A 15183-nucleotide genomic window follows, 5' to 3' on the forward strand; every position below is an offset into this window, starting at 1 on the left:
TAGAGCAATTCAGAATATGGGAGCTTGTTTATCAAAGCATGCAAGCAAGATGCCAAGAAAAACAGCGCAAGCAAGATGGGAGCAATAGTCTTTTGTAACCTAATTTTGGAATTGACAGCCTATCATTTATTTCATATTCTACTCATTAGAACCAGTTTACTAACTCCAGCCCTCACTTAAAGAGAGGGGACTTCATGAGGGCATAAATACAAGGATATAAGGTTGATTAGGAACCATATAGAAGCTGTCTACAACGTAACATTAATTGATATTATGATTGATTATATGTGAAGTATGTGCTAGAGGGTAGAATCAAAGAGGTCTCCTTAAAATGATGAACAATGATGACATATTCAGTGGGTAAAATTTGAGAAAGCTTATGTCTTCACTGTGATGTAGGAAGTATATTTATCCACTGTGATCAACACAGCAATTACCAGGGATTTGAGCAGAGTAGACAATTAGAAAGGAAACTGAGTAGTTAAATCTTGCAGGAGGAGGGTTTAGCAGGTGGATGGTCTGATTGAGTACATGGCTCTCTGAACTTTTAGTCAGTATTTCCACTTGTGGGTCTTCTTATTTACATCCAAGAGAGATGTAGACAAGAAAGTGGCAGCTATTTGGATTCATTCAGGGTAAATTTGTTGCCAGGGTTGTGAGATAAATTAGAGTAACAGCAAAAGGTTTGTTGTGGTAAATCTGAACCTTGGCTCATGAAAGTGGTAGATATAGGAAGGTTGATAAACACACAAAGTAGAACTTCCAACTGAATAGAATAAGGATGGACTTGAAGGGCAAATATAAGGGGGTGCATTAGTGAACAAGTTCTGAGACAGAATGTTTACATGTTAGCGACATGTATGATTTACAAGTTAAATAATTTTTAGGTAATTTCAGAGGGTATTTGTGGGAATGGATGAACAACATGAAGGAGAAGTAATAATTATGGTAGATGAGCTTTAAGAAAGTGAAGAAACAGAAAAACTGGGTGTTGGATCATCATCCTCACAGATGTTGAAGTTAGGATCTGGCAGGACTTCTGATGACTTTTATTACACAAAGGTGGTGTCACATGACAAGTATGCCTGTAGAAGAAACATGCTAGATTGCACTGTTAATGCAAATATATTCTTGGAGAGAAAAAACAAACACCCTTAGGTTCTTTATGATTTCTTTTACATTTCATTTTTTAAAAACAAGTTTTGGGGTAGTTTGTTACATAGTAATAGAAAACTAATAAGCTCATTGGCCTTTCCCATCTTATTGAACTTCTACATATATATCTGTTGGTCTTGAATATGATTTGGTCTCGTATCTTTTTGACAGACAGTTCATTTATTCTGACAAGTTCTCCCTGAAGAGACAGTTAATTGGTACACTCTCCACTATTTTCTTTCACCTTACCTCTCTAGGTTATTTTCTGTCGCAAAGCCCTGATTCAAGATCCAGAAATGACTCACTTTAGAGTCAGTAGGACCCTCTCTGAATTACTGCCTCAGTTTTCTTTCCTGGCTGACAGTTCCTATCAGGTTAGATTGGACTAGTCTTTGAGCTGTTTCTGAGAAATGAGAATAATTTATTAGGTTGTTCATTAAACAGCAAAGGAACACTTCCTTGTTGTAATAGTACTTCAAGATTTTAGTTGAAACCTTAGCACTTCTGTCTTTTGAAGTATACCCTGAGGTTTTCCATTTTCTGCAAGGTCAGGTTTTTTTTCAGTGAAAATTATTTTAAGTGTTCCTTATACTGGGTACTTTGAGAAAAAATAGGAATTTGAAACAGCTTGCTGTGGAAAAAATGTATTTTTAGGTCTTCCTATTTCCTGAACAGTCTTCAACCTTCACAGCATCACCCTTACATGCAGGGCTAAATCAACAAATGCAGGGCTCACTGGCATTGAGTGGCCCAGTCCTTTTTTTTTTTATATATTCCTTATATATAAGAAATGAAAAATGCTCCAGATAAGGTTACAAAGCTGTGATATATTTTCAGTGCTGACATTGAACACACACATGCTTTTAAACACACACAAATAAAAACATGTAATGACTCATACTTGGAGATAACATAAGAAGCATAAATGTTGAGGCCCTTTGTCAAAATAAGGCCAAGGCCAAAAGGTCTCCTTTGATCTTTCTGTGATTCTTACGTCTTTACAAGTGAATTTTCCCTCATAACGGTTAAAAATCAGATCCCTCTCAAGAATATATAAACTTTAATGTGGTGCCTTAAGATTACTCAGAGAAATGAATCTAATGATAGAATGTCATATGATGAGATTAACATTTGATGGGTTTGGTCTAGTACCTCTCTGAAATCATTACCTATGTTCACCTCACTTGCCAATTAAGGCAAGTGAGATTTTATTTTAGAGAAGTTAGCTGTTACTTTCAGTTGTCTTTGCGTATGATGTAATATTAAAATATAACTTTTACAAACTACCATTATTAATGATTTTTATGGGTAAAATTATTTAGAATGTTCTTATACAGAGATGAACAATTTATGATAGACATGCACAGCCATCAAGATGTTCGCTGTGACTCTCATAGGTTGCTAATGATTACCATTTCTTTAGTTGGGGCTGTGTTTCTTGAAATTCTAGAAAAAGGATCAAGGCAAATGATCACATTCAGCAAGATAAATATTCTAAATAAAACTAATTCTAGTATATTAATTAAACTGTACATGGATCCACCCACCTAGGCTTCATTTTATACCTCAAATAATCTAAATATTTATTTGTGTAGTTTAGCAATCGAAATGCCATGATGACAACTGTAACATAAATTTGATTAAGTGGTAATATATATATTTAGTCTAACAATGTTTATTTTCACTTATCTTAAGATGAAAACAAATAATAATTGCTTTCCTAAATTTATGACTGCTTGACAAGTATGTGTTCTAATATGAAACTGCAGTGTTGAGATTTCATCTAGCTTTCCAATTCCACAGTATGGTGGCTTCAAAGCTTCAGAAAATTTCAGAGCATGTCTAGGAAAAAAATTATGTGGTATATTACCTGCAAAGTCAAGATCTCTAGATTTATATTTATCTATGTCCACCCGTCTTTGCTCCAAGAGAAACAGAAAATAGATATATATTTCTAACCATAACAACAATTATTTTCAATTGATAAAACATATTTTTACATAATAGCACTTACATAAAAATACTACTACTAAGCACTCAATAAATGGTAGACATTATGATAAATGGCTAATTGTTATTATAATACACATTTCTTAATAACAAAAGCCATAATTCTCTAATAGTATCACTCAAAATTCCTTCTGATTAGAAAATCTGTAATATTTTAGCATGCACATTGTATTACCGACTATGCTTATGAGAAGTCAATAAAAATTATGATTTTTTTCATATAAGCGCTAAAAAATTCACAAGCTAAATGCCTTTCCTAAAATAAGGACAATCCTTGGACTTCACCATCTAATTTAATAATGACTCATTGGGACATGGATGCAGCTGGAAACCATCATTCTTAGCAAACTATCACAAAAACAGAAAACCAAACACCGCATGTTCTCACTCATAGGTGGGAACTGAACAATGAGATCACTTGGACTCGGGAAGGGGAACATCATGCACTGGGGCCTATTATGGGGAGGGGGGAGGGGGGAGGAGGGAGGGATTGCATTGGGTAGTTATACATGATATAAATGATGAATTGATGGGTGCTGACGAGTTGATGGGTGCAGCACACCAACATGGCATAAGTATACATATGTAACAAACCTGCAGGTTATGCACATGTACCCTAGAACTTAAAGTATAATAAAAAAAAAAAAATAATGACTCATTAGAAAAAATGTAGGTAAGACCATATATAGAGTGACCAGGAAGCAAGCAGCCTGGTATACTAAAAAAAAAAATTAGGATTTGCACTCAGACATACAAATTTAATCATGTCTTTGGAATTTACTTGTTCAGGATAGCCTTCAACAACTCAATATTCTTTATTCTCAGTTTTTGACTTTGTAAATTAAAGATCAAATACCTACATTTCATTGGTTTGCTGCAAAGATAAAATGAGCTGAGTTCTTTCAAGTACCTAGTAGTTTGCTTGGATATAGGAAACACCCATAAAATACCTGTTATTATAGTTACTATTATATTAAGAATCAAATGCAGTTATGTATGTTGCTTTTCACACAACAAAAAAGCAACAAAAAACCTCTACAACATACAGTTCACACTTTTGTTTAAAGTTAAAAAAATCTATGTCTAAACAAAGATAAGTTTAATACACTTGACTACATCTTCACATGAAGCTAAAAGTGAAATGGGTAAGCTATCAATTATTACATTTATGCCAAAAGTGAAACTTCATTTCAATGAAGACAGAGCAAATTATAAATTAAGATTCTATGTCACGATTGGAGTAAGATCATAGAAATGGCAGAGTTCAGAACTTCAGGAATTGATTCCTCTATTAAAGCAAAAATTAAGCTGGCAAAAACTGACAGAATCAACCTTTCTGGAACTCTGGAATCCAATCAAAAACAGAAAACAGAAGAGGGCTTAATGAAGAAAGAAGGTTCTAAAGTTCAGTAAGAAAGCATTGTGATGTTTTGGTTCATTCTCCTATAATCCTCCATTCTCTAGCTTGGATACAACATCTAAGTGAAGATCCACTAGGAAATATAGAACTTGAACAACACGGTAAACAGTAGACCTCGTAGACACATATAGAATACTCCACCAAACAGCAAACTGCACATTTCTCTCAGGTTCACTTGGAAGAGTCTCTAGATAGACCATATGTTAGGCCACAAAACAAGTCTCGATAAATTTTAAAAAGTTGAAATCATACGAAGTGCCTTCTTGGACCACAATGGAATGAAGTTAAAAATCAATAAATTAAGGAATTAAGCTAGAAATCAATTAAGAAAAACTATAAAATTCTCAAATATGTAAAAATTAAACAACAAAAAGACAAACAATCCAATTAAAATGTGGGCAAAAAGCTTGAATAGTTACTTCACATAAGAAATATGAATGGCAAAGAAGCACCTAAAAAGATGCTCAACATCATCAGTCATTAGAAGAATGAAAATCACAATCACAATGAGATACCAATTCACATCCACTAGGATAGTTATAATAATATTTACTTTAAAAAGGAAAATAAGTATTGGAAAGGATGCAGAGAAATTGCAACCCTTGTACATTGCTGGTGGGAATGTAAAATGGTTCAACTTCTACGGCAGAGGTTGACAGTTCTTCAAAAAGTTAAATATGGAATTACTGTAACATCCAGGAGTTAGCTATTCCTAGGCACATACTGTTAAAATTGTAAACAGATACACAAACAAATACTTGTGTATTAACATTTATAGAACCATGATTCTCAATAGCCAATATATTCATCAGTAGATGAATGAATAAACAAACTGTGGCACATAGAATAAAATGGAATTCAACTATTTAAAGGAATAAAGTACTGATACTTGCTACAAAGTAGATGAACGTAGGAAATGTTATTTGAAGTGACAGAAGCCCATGACAAAAGGCCACATACTGTATGAATCCATTTGTATTTATCTAGAATAGGTAAATCCATACAGACAAAAACAGATTGGTAGTTGACAGAGGCTAAGCAGGGAAGGGAATGGAAAGTAATGGCTGAATGGGTATAGGATTTTCTTTTGGTATGATGAAAATGTTTTGGAACTAGATAGAGGTAGTGGTGATTGTACCACATTAAAATGTACTGAATTTGTCACTGAAGTTTTCATTTTTAAATGGTTAATTTTTATGTTGTGTGAATTTCACCTCAATTAAAATAGCAGTCCTTTAAAAGGTATCATTACTGTCCAAATTTTGAGATATAAACAAAACCTATGCACATTTTAAAATGCTTTTACTTTTGAAACCTACATGTTTTTCTGGAAATTGTGTTTTAATGTCACATTTCATGGTAACATCTATACTACAGTTTTTTGCATTTGGCAAACAATGTTGTGCCTCACTTTGTGTAAAATAATAGACTCTACTGTAGTATTTTTAAAATATGTTTAATTATTTCAGTGGTAGAAAATAAAAATCCTCAAATTTCTAAACCGTATCATTTCCTTGAACTATTCAAAATCTTTGGCATAGTGCTAACTAGAGTATTATAAACTCTACTTCTCATCTGAGTAATTATGATCTGATGTGTTTTTGGAAACTTTATTTAATTTTGGCAATAGTATCCCATTGCATATTTTAAATGCTCAATGCTAGGTAAATATTAAAAAGAAATCAATAGTTTTTCCCTTTTTATAATATTTACAATGTTATCCACCAGCAGGCTCTATTTCAGTCACTCTGTTATTAAAGGACAGAATAGACTCAATTGCAAGCAATTAACCAATACCACCCAAACTTTACTTTCATGTTTCATTAATACAGAATTACATATGTTGAAGGTGTGATTAAATAATTTACCCAAAAATTTCAGTTGTGTTTTGTCCTTCTTGCTATGAGATTAAAGTAACAATAGGTATTCTCCCTTTTTAATCACATGAAGGTATCTCCACATTAGATTCCAAAACTGAGAACTTTGCTAATGGGTATTTTGAGTTACAGAACCCAACCAACAAAGTTATCTTCTACTACTTGTAGATACATATCTAAGGTCTATTTGAATGACAAAGTCAATGACAGGACATTTAAGAGTCACGGCTTTGAAAACAACATAAAGCATTATGGGCCATGCTAGACATTTAAATGCAAGAGCCATTCTCTTCCAAGGACTATGAAGACTTGGAATAAAACAGTATCAGTAAGAAATACAGAAATGATTAATTTGCTTTAAAGAATACATTACATTTTGACATTTCAGTGTTGTAAAGTGAAATATTTATTAACTACAAGGGTATAATATTTAAAGCACATGTCTTAGAAGCAAGACACTATGTTTCTAAGTTTTTACATGTTTGTTAGAAAGGCACACTGCTATACATGTATTTATTAACTGGTTTGTTGCTTCATTCAACATTATATTTTCTTGGTTATTTTTCTAGCAGAAAAGAAAATGCTTAAAGGTACAGATGGCCTCCTTTTTCTCTTCCTTTTAGTCTCCCAATGTCAAGTTATTACTAAACTTTAAAGCCACACTTTTTGTAGTTCCTATTTCAAAAAATTATTGGGGCAGCTTTTGCCCATATGCTCTTAGCTAGGTTAAAGGAAGGACTGGTGACCAGTGAGCATAAGGAGAAACAATGAAGAAATTTAAAAACATTGACTTAAAGACTATTACTAAAACATGATAATATAAGGATGAAAATAACAGATCAGATCACTAGAAAATGAATATAGATAGCTCTGATTTTCTTTTTTTATACCATTTAACTTTTATATGGTGCTGTTGGACTAAGATACTAACTGTTATGTACGACTACCTAATGTTTCCTTTTTCAAAGGGCAAAATCATTTACATTTCTAATATGCTACAATGAGAAAATGACTATATTCCTTTATCAGAAAATGTGTTAAATAGCTTAAGTGGGCAGTCTGAAGTAGAATAATAGGTTAACAATAATTTCCAAGAGTTAACATGAAAACTTCTCTTAAAACATAAATGTAAATTAAAAATAGTAAAATGCATATTCCCCTTTTTCTTTTCAGCAGTCATTCCTTTGTACTCTGGATGCTTAATGTTGCAATACTGTTTGCCAGCGAAATATTCCATTCTTACAGCAAATCATTGGTCCATAAAGAGAGACTGTAGTGATTCTAATGCTTCTATAAAATATTTACTTATTGGTACTCTCATCAGAAAAAAATTAACTTTATTTTAAGTGCTGCAAAATGTAAATCTCTATTTTACATTTCTGGACATGGGGTATTAGAATTATGATTGTTATATGATATATTTTCTAAAGTATCAGATCATTACCAATTTGAAGAATGATTAAATAATTACCTATCAAAAGCCATGGTAAACATGACAATTTTAATAGTGACACAAAGCCTTCACTAAATTATGTTGAGGTAAATATATTTTATGTTTACAATCTTGAAATCCCTAAGTTCAAAATTACAGTAATCTCTATTGTGTTTTGTTTCTTGTTCATTGATTATTGCTTAGCCTAGAACACAACCTTGGAATATGAAATTAAAATAGTTCAGGGATGTGTGTGTGTGGAAATATACATACATTTTTGTCACTGGAAATATATATATATTTTGTATATATATGTGTATATATATACATTTTATCACTGGAAATACATATATTTATTTTTTCCACTGGAAATACATATTTTCCACTGGAAATATATATATATAGAGAGATAGATAAATATAGATATATTTTCCACTGGAAATACATATAGATATATTTTCCACTGGAATTATATATTATACATAAAATGTATATTAATTATATATAAATATGTAAATATAAATATATTTTTTATGAAGAAGAAATATTTATTCTTCATAAACCTAAACCATGTGAAATAGCTCCCTTAAAATTAAATAACAAAGATTTTTTTGAAAGTGCCTGAACATGGCCCTTATTTCATATAAACTGCAGAAACATTTAGTTCTTTAGAAGACAATACTATTCACTTCTGATTAAAAGATGGTAAATTAAATTAAATCAATGACAAGAAATATTTTATTCAGTCCTCTAGAATTTAAAGCCTATGGACTTATATTAAAATGAAAACATTTTTACTAAATGTCATTTTAAGAGGTTAACTTTTCCTTTCAATTCTCAGTTCTACACATCCAGTGCCATGAGAATGGCTGTATAAATGAATGGCCGATTAGATAATTTTCCAAGTGGATAATCAATGAAATCTGAGCATGTTGGTTGGTGTGCAGTTGAGAGAGCATTTATAGGCTCGACTCCTGCCACAAGTGAACTGATTGAAATCACCAGCAGAGGTTTTTCTAAATACAATATCATTGTTGTTTTTATTAGAATGATTTCTATCATTTTAATATGTGTCACACTGAATACATTTATGCACATTTATTCATGTCAAAAGGAAAAATTAATGTTGTGATGTTGACTCCTTGAAAAAGTATTTTGAAACTCTTTACAATGAACATTAATTGGCATTTTAAACAATGGTTTCAGCTCACAGTTTAAGGAAGCTAATGACTAAAACATACTAGTAGCCCCTATGCCTGGAGACAGTTCTTTGATTAGCACTGAATGTTGTCAGAAGAAACAATGGAGACTTGCCTTGCTCCTGTCATGTTAAAAAAAAATGATAATTTAATTGTACATTTAAAAATATAACTAAGAGAGTATAATTGGATGGTTTGTAACACAAAAGATAAATCCTTGAGGAAATGGATATCCCATTTATCCTGATGTGATTATTACACATTGTATGCTTGTATCAAAATATCCCATATACCCCATAAATATATACAACATGTACCCACAAAAATCTAAAAAATATAAGAAGAAATCTAATGGATCAGACATTTAGATTTGATCCAATCTAGTAGTTTATTCATGTAGTTAAAATGATTTATTAGAGAGCTAAAACAATATTTGTATTTTTTCTCACATTTATATTTAATCATTTGATTGGAAAGAAAGGAAGAGGGAATGGCAAGGATAATCATCTTTAGCTTCAAATCTATTTTTAATGAACTTTTACTCCCTCAAGAGAGTTATTTATCATTCTTCACAGGCTAAGCTCTTATTTGCCATTTTATAAAATTAGAAGTACTCCTTTTTTAGCCCAAAACATACTGAGACATCAGTTCCACAATCTGCATTAATGATTTCTTATATTGCTTTCAATCATTAAGGGTTTTTTTAATGCTTTAATTTGAATTCTTTGCAACTTGCTCTTTAGATGAAATTAAAATAGAAGAAAATCCCTTTGTTGTTTAAAGCTTCAGGCTAAAGAACTTCAGTTTATTTAGCCAGTTCATCTAAGACTCACCTTACCTTCTTTATGTAATTTTAAAATATACAATTAAGTTGTTACTGTCTATAGTCACCTACTATGTACCCATAACATTTTTAAAAAATAACTGAAAACATTTAGAAAAAGACTCACCTTACAACACCACACTTGTTCAAGTTCTCTCCTAATTAAAACTCTACATATAATTTGCAATACTTAAGAATACCAGGAGAAAAAAAGCTGTTAATAGTGGGGTCTTGTTTAGTGCAAATAAAATTGCTGTTGAGTAGGTACAAGTGTGCAAAGGACATTGATCTGGGCTTCACATGCCTCATCTTTAAAATATGAAATAAAAGAAACACAATGCCTACAGAAAACAAGTGGTTTGGATCACAACCAAGCAACTGCAGGTGAAAATATTTTATTAGTTACATGAGACTATAAAAGTAATGTTTTAATGTATATATGTATATGCATATATGCCTATCAATAAGGTATAATATTAAATATGTTAAGAGAGTGTCAAACAAGTATTAGAATTGTGATGTCACATATCTTATATTTCAAAATACACCCCACACTTTTCCAAATTTTTATATTATAATCCTTTTAGTTGCTTATTCATTTTTCCCAGTAAGACTTAATGTAGCATAATATAGAATCCTAAATAATTAGTAATGTGTAGAAATATAAACAGATATACAAAAGTGTGGCCGGGCACAGTGGCTTATGCCTGTAATCCCAACATTCTGGGAGGCCAAGGCTGAAGGATCACTTGAGGTCAGGCGTTCAAGACTAGCCTGGCCAACATGGTGAAACCCCATGTCTACTAAAAATACAAAAATTAACTGGGCATCACAGCGGGTGCTTTTATGCCCAGCTATTCGGGAGGCTGAGGCAAGAGAATCATTTGAACGCGGGAGGCAGAGGTTGCAATCAGCTGAGATCACATCATTGCTTGAGTCAATTATAAAGTACACAATGTTCGAAATAGAAAGGGTAGTGAACTGTTAAGAAACTAATATCTGAAATACATAGGAAACTAATTACTGTTAAATAGCGCTCTGGTTTTAAACTGTTTCAGTAATACTCAATGCTCTATTAAGTTGGAACCCTCCCATGTTAAACTGGCATTTCATAATATTTAGTTTTACGCTTTTGACAGAAGTCTTTTAATGTACAATAAGAATATAATTTGTTTCTCAGAATCGTGTTAATTTGCCTATTTTGAAATTTGGATTCTGGAAAGGATAACACAAATGATTTGATTTTTTTCTGAAAATCTTTTCCTTCTTTATAAAAAGTTTTCTTTCAAAATTAATCCTTAGATATTTATTATAGTGAATAGCAATGTTAACTACTGAATACTAAATTGCTGAGATCAACTTAAAAGCTTTCTGGTTTTGACTCACTGACATTTGTATACCTGTGTACATTTGTTTTAATTGGTTTTTTAAATAATATCTTTCCAATCACTAATGACTATAAATTATTTTACTGCCATTTATTTTTAAAAGTACTTCAAAATAATACTTTGTATTTTAATTTTAAAACAGTTGGATGTTAAAATGCAATATTTTAATCAAGAAGAAATATCATGAGAAAAACATTAATAATGAAGAAGGTAAGAGCTATAGAAAGATGAGGCTTCTATTATTTACAAAGCTAATCTTTAATATATGATTTTTTTCTGACATACATAAATACCACCATTATAAAATAGTTTTAAAGTTAGTTTTAATAGACTGCTTTCTTATATTGCTTGTCAAAGAAAATAATGAAAAATAACCTCTAATAAATATTATTATTATTCAAATCACATTTGGCCACCAGAGCCATTATTTCTTAAATCATTATACTCTGGAAGAATTGACAGAAATACAATCTCTCAATTTAGGTTATGGAAATTATTTTCAGAAATAGACATTAAAGGATTCCAAAAATTTTAAAAATAGCTATCAAAACAGCAATCAGTGAGGCAAAGCATATTCTTGTAAAAATCAGCTCATGAATGCCATCTGCTTTGCAATAGGATACTGGCTTAAACACTAGAACAAAAAGATTTTAATAAGAACTTTGCCTATTACTAAAACCTTTCTAAAATTGTTAAACAAGTCTAAGGGGACGAAATAGCTTCAACAATTAATAGCCTATGTACTTTTAAGGCCACATAGAGGTGATAACATTTTAATTGTAGCTATTTTTTTAGCACAAAAAGTAGTGTGTCCTATCATTGCCAAAATGTGATATTTCTGAAATATACAAACTATTTTTTGATAGAAAAATCACTAAGAAAAATATTATACTTTAAGAGAGATAAATCTTGAAAATTTATTTCAAGATTAGGTAACTTCTAGCTCTAAAAAAATCTTTGAATTTACATTGCTATGCAATAGATAATGTCACTTTTCTCCCCGACTTTGTAGACAGCATGCCACACTAACCTTCTGACTGAAGTTATTGATCATCTGGGTTAGGATGTAAATTAGTCTCATTGTGCAGAAGAAAGAGAAAGGGCGTAAGGAAGGCATTTTGGAGCTCTGGTTTATGGAATCCTCATAAACATGATGCTAGAGATAATCCACAGATACATGCAAAAATACTAGATGGAAATAAATGGAGAAAGTATAGTGTGGTCCATGTACAAAATGGAAGAAAAACAAACAGGAAACAGAAGTAAAAATTCTAACACTGGGCCAGGTGCGGTGGCTCACGCCTGTAGTGCCAGCACTCTGAACAGAAATCTGTATGTAGGAGTGAGCATACATATATCTGGGGAGAGAGAGGCACAGACATGTGCCCTGGGTGGGGGTGAGGTTGGCACATCCAAAGAACAGCACGGCCTATGGTCGGAACAGAGTGAGGAGGGGAAAAATTTGGAGAGTGACCAATAAGGTCATGAAACAAGCAGAGATCACACCACATGTGGCCTTGTTAAGAAATTTCTAATGTATTTTGAATTTGATGAGATCTTAATAGAGTTTAAACTATGCTGCAAGTAATATAATCTGATGTACATTTTAAAAAATCACTCTAGGTGCTGTTTAGAGAATTGATGGTAGTGAAGGCAAGTGTAGAAGGAGTCCAAGGGCTGTGCACATTCTAAAAAAAAAGATGATGGTGGCTCTGGTCTATGTTCCTCATAGTCACAGGAAATAAATCCAAACTTTGTAAGGCAGCAGATTAGATCTCCAGTGACCTGGCCCTCACTCGACTTTCTGGTTGTACTTACAGTAAACCCTTTTCTCCTCCTCTTTGCTTTATGTCTGTTCATCAATCTGAAACTTTGTCCATTTATTCCCTCTAGTTACAATGACCTCCATTTTTCTCTTCATGGTCCAGCAGAGGTCTCAATCTTCATGACTCAGAACTCTTCTTTGCAACCTCTCCTGACACTTTCAGGAGGAGGGCAGATTGATTCAGAATCTGATAGAGTATAAAACTTATCTTTTAACCTGTATTATATGTGTCACAGTGTTGTTTCAGTGCCTACTGAGTGGTGTAAGTTTTTTCAATCTTACTGGTCTGTGAAAATTAACAACCTATAAACTACTGAGCTAGCCTTCTTAAATTCACATTACTACGAATATCCCTAAGAAAATTATTTTTTTCAGTATAGTTAATACTTAGTAATTCACACATATAATTAAGAAATTTATTTACTTTAAAATAGGCTCAAAGTATGTCTAGACATTTGCCTAGAAATTATAAAATTCACATCTTAGACTCTTAGTCTCTAGAGTGTTAAAAACACTGCCTGTGTATAAAATGATCTACCTGTGCATGTAATAAGACAATACCTTTGAATTTGTACTATTCCATATTAAAGTATGGATTTAACTTGACCCACTGGAAAAAAGAACCACTGAATTGTGCTTTGAGGCTCAAAACATCTAGGGTTTTTCAGATTCTGGGTATTATTTGCTAATTCTACTCAACTTCCTTTATGATTAGCTTATCAATATTGCTGACACAATCAGTAATACAACCTTTACAACCCATTGTATCAATTTCCAAATGGATACATTTCCAAATCTAAAGTACATACTTTGTGAGGAAAAAAATATTGATAACTTGAGACTCATTGTTAGCTGAGTTCATTTGAATTAAGGGTACAGGGATACATATTATGTAAATAGTAAATATTCCACCTGGAAAGCCTGTTCTTTGTAGTAATGGAAGTCTTCACTATTGCTTTGAAAATATTGCCAAAGGCTGGGCGCGGTGGCTCAAGCCTGTAATCCCAGCACTTTGGGAGGCCGAGACGGGCGGATCACGAGGTCAGGAGTTCAAGACCATCCTGGCTAACACGGTGAAACCCCGTCTCTACTAAAAAATACAAAAAGCTAGCCGGGAGAGGTGGCTGGCTCCTGTAGTCCCAGCTACTCAGGAGGCTGAGGCAGGAGAATGGCGTAAACCCGGGAGGCAGAGCTTGCAGTGAGCTGAGATCCGGCCACTGCACTCCAGTCCGGGTGACAGAGCGAGACTCCGTCTCAAAAAAAAAAAAAAAAAAAGAAAGAAAAAAAAAAGAAAATATTGCCAAAAATCATATTTCAAAGTTGTTCACATAACTCTTTAAGTGAATTTCTAGAACAAACTTATGAAAAAAACCTATATATTATAACTAACTTAAAAATCACTTTTCAACAATATTAATAGATTAAATTCTGGAAAAACACTACGCATGAAATAATTCTCTGTATACTGGATGAAATCTCAATATACCAGAGGTTTCCTGGTTCTATAGTTATTACCTCTCCCCTTGACGTGAAGACAGCTTTATTTTTAGCTTATACTACTTGAGAAAAATATGTAATAATGCAATTCTACTAGAAAACTAGAAAACAAACACAAATTTATAATTTACTATTATGACCACTGATGGCTATATACCTACAAGTAGACTTAGAGTCATATATCATTACATATTTTTCAGCCCACAGCCAGTGTTTAACGCATATGGGTCAGTGGAAATGTAACACTATCTCAGAAAAACCTACTTAGAAGCTTCAGGGTTCAAAACCCAGAACTCAGTAATCATGCATTAGGGGAACTTCTAATTTGAACAGAAGTCTTGTTCTAAATTGAGCTATTACATCTGTCAATCACTTTCTGGATAGTTATGTATATTAGATTTTCTTAAGTAGGAAATATCTGGTTTATATCTGATTATCAACATTTCTTATTCTCTGTTATACAGATCTTCATAGATACATCTGTATATGTTCTTTTCCCCTTGAAGCATACCTATATATTTGAAAATAATTAATTTATATTATCCAAAGAAACATGA

At 32.3% G+C, this 15183-nt stretch overlaps 1 protein-coding gene across 1 annotated transcript in view; it reads right to left on the reverse strand.

Moving 5' to 3' along the window:
- PCLO (piccolo presynaptic cytomatrix protein) overlaps positions 1–15183 on the reverse strand; it is a 404629-nt gene that overhangs the window by 173447 nt on the left and 215999 nt on the right.

This window comes from Rhinopithecus roxellana, chromosome 6 (assembly GCF_007565055.1).
Source record: "Rhinopithecus roxellana isolate Shanxi Qingling chromosome 6, ASM756505v1, whole genome shotgun sequence".
Taxonomy (NCBI): domain Eukaryota; kingdom Metazoa; phylum Chordata; class Mammalia; order Primates; family Cercopithecidae; genus Rhinopithecus; species Rhinopithecus roxellana.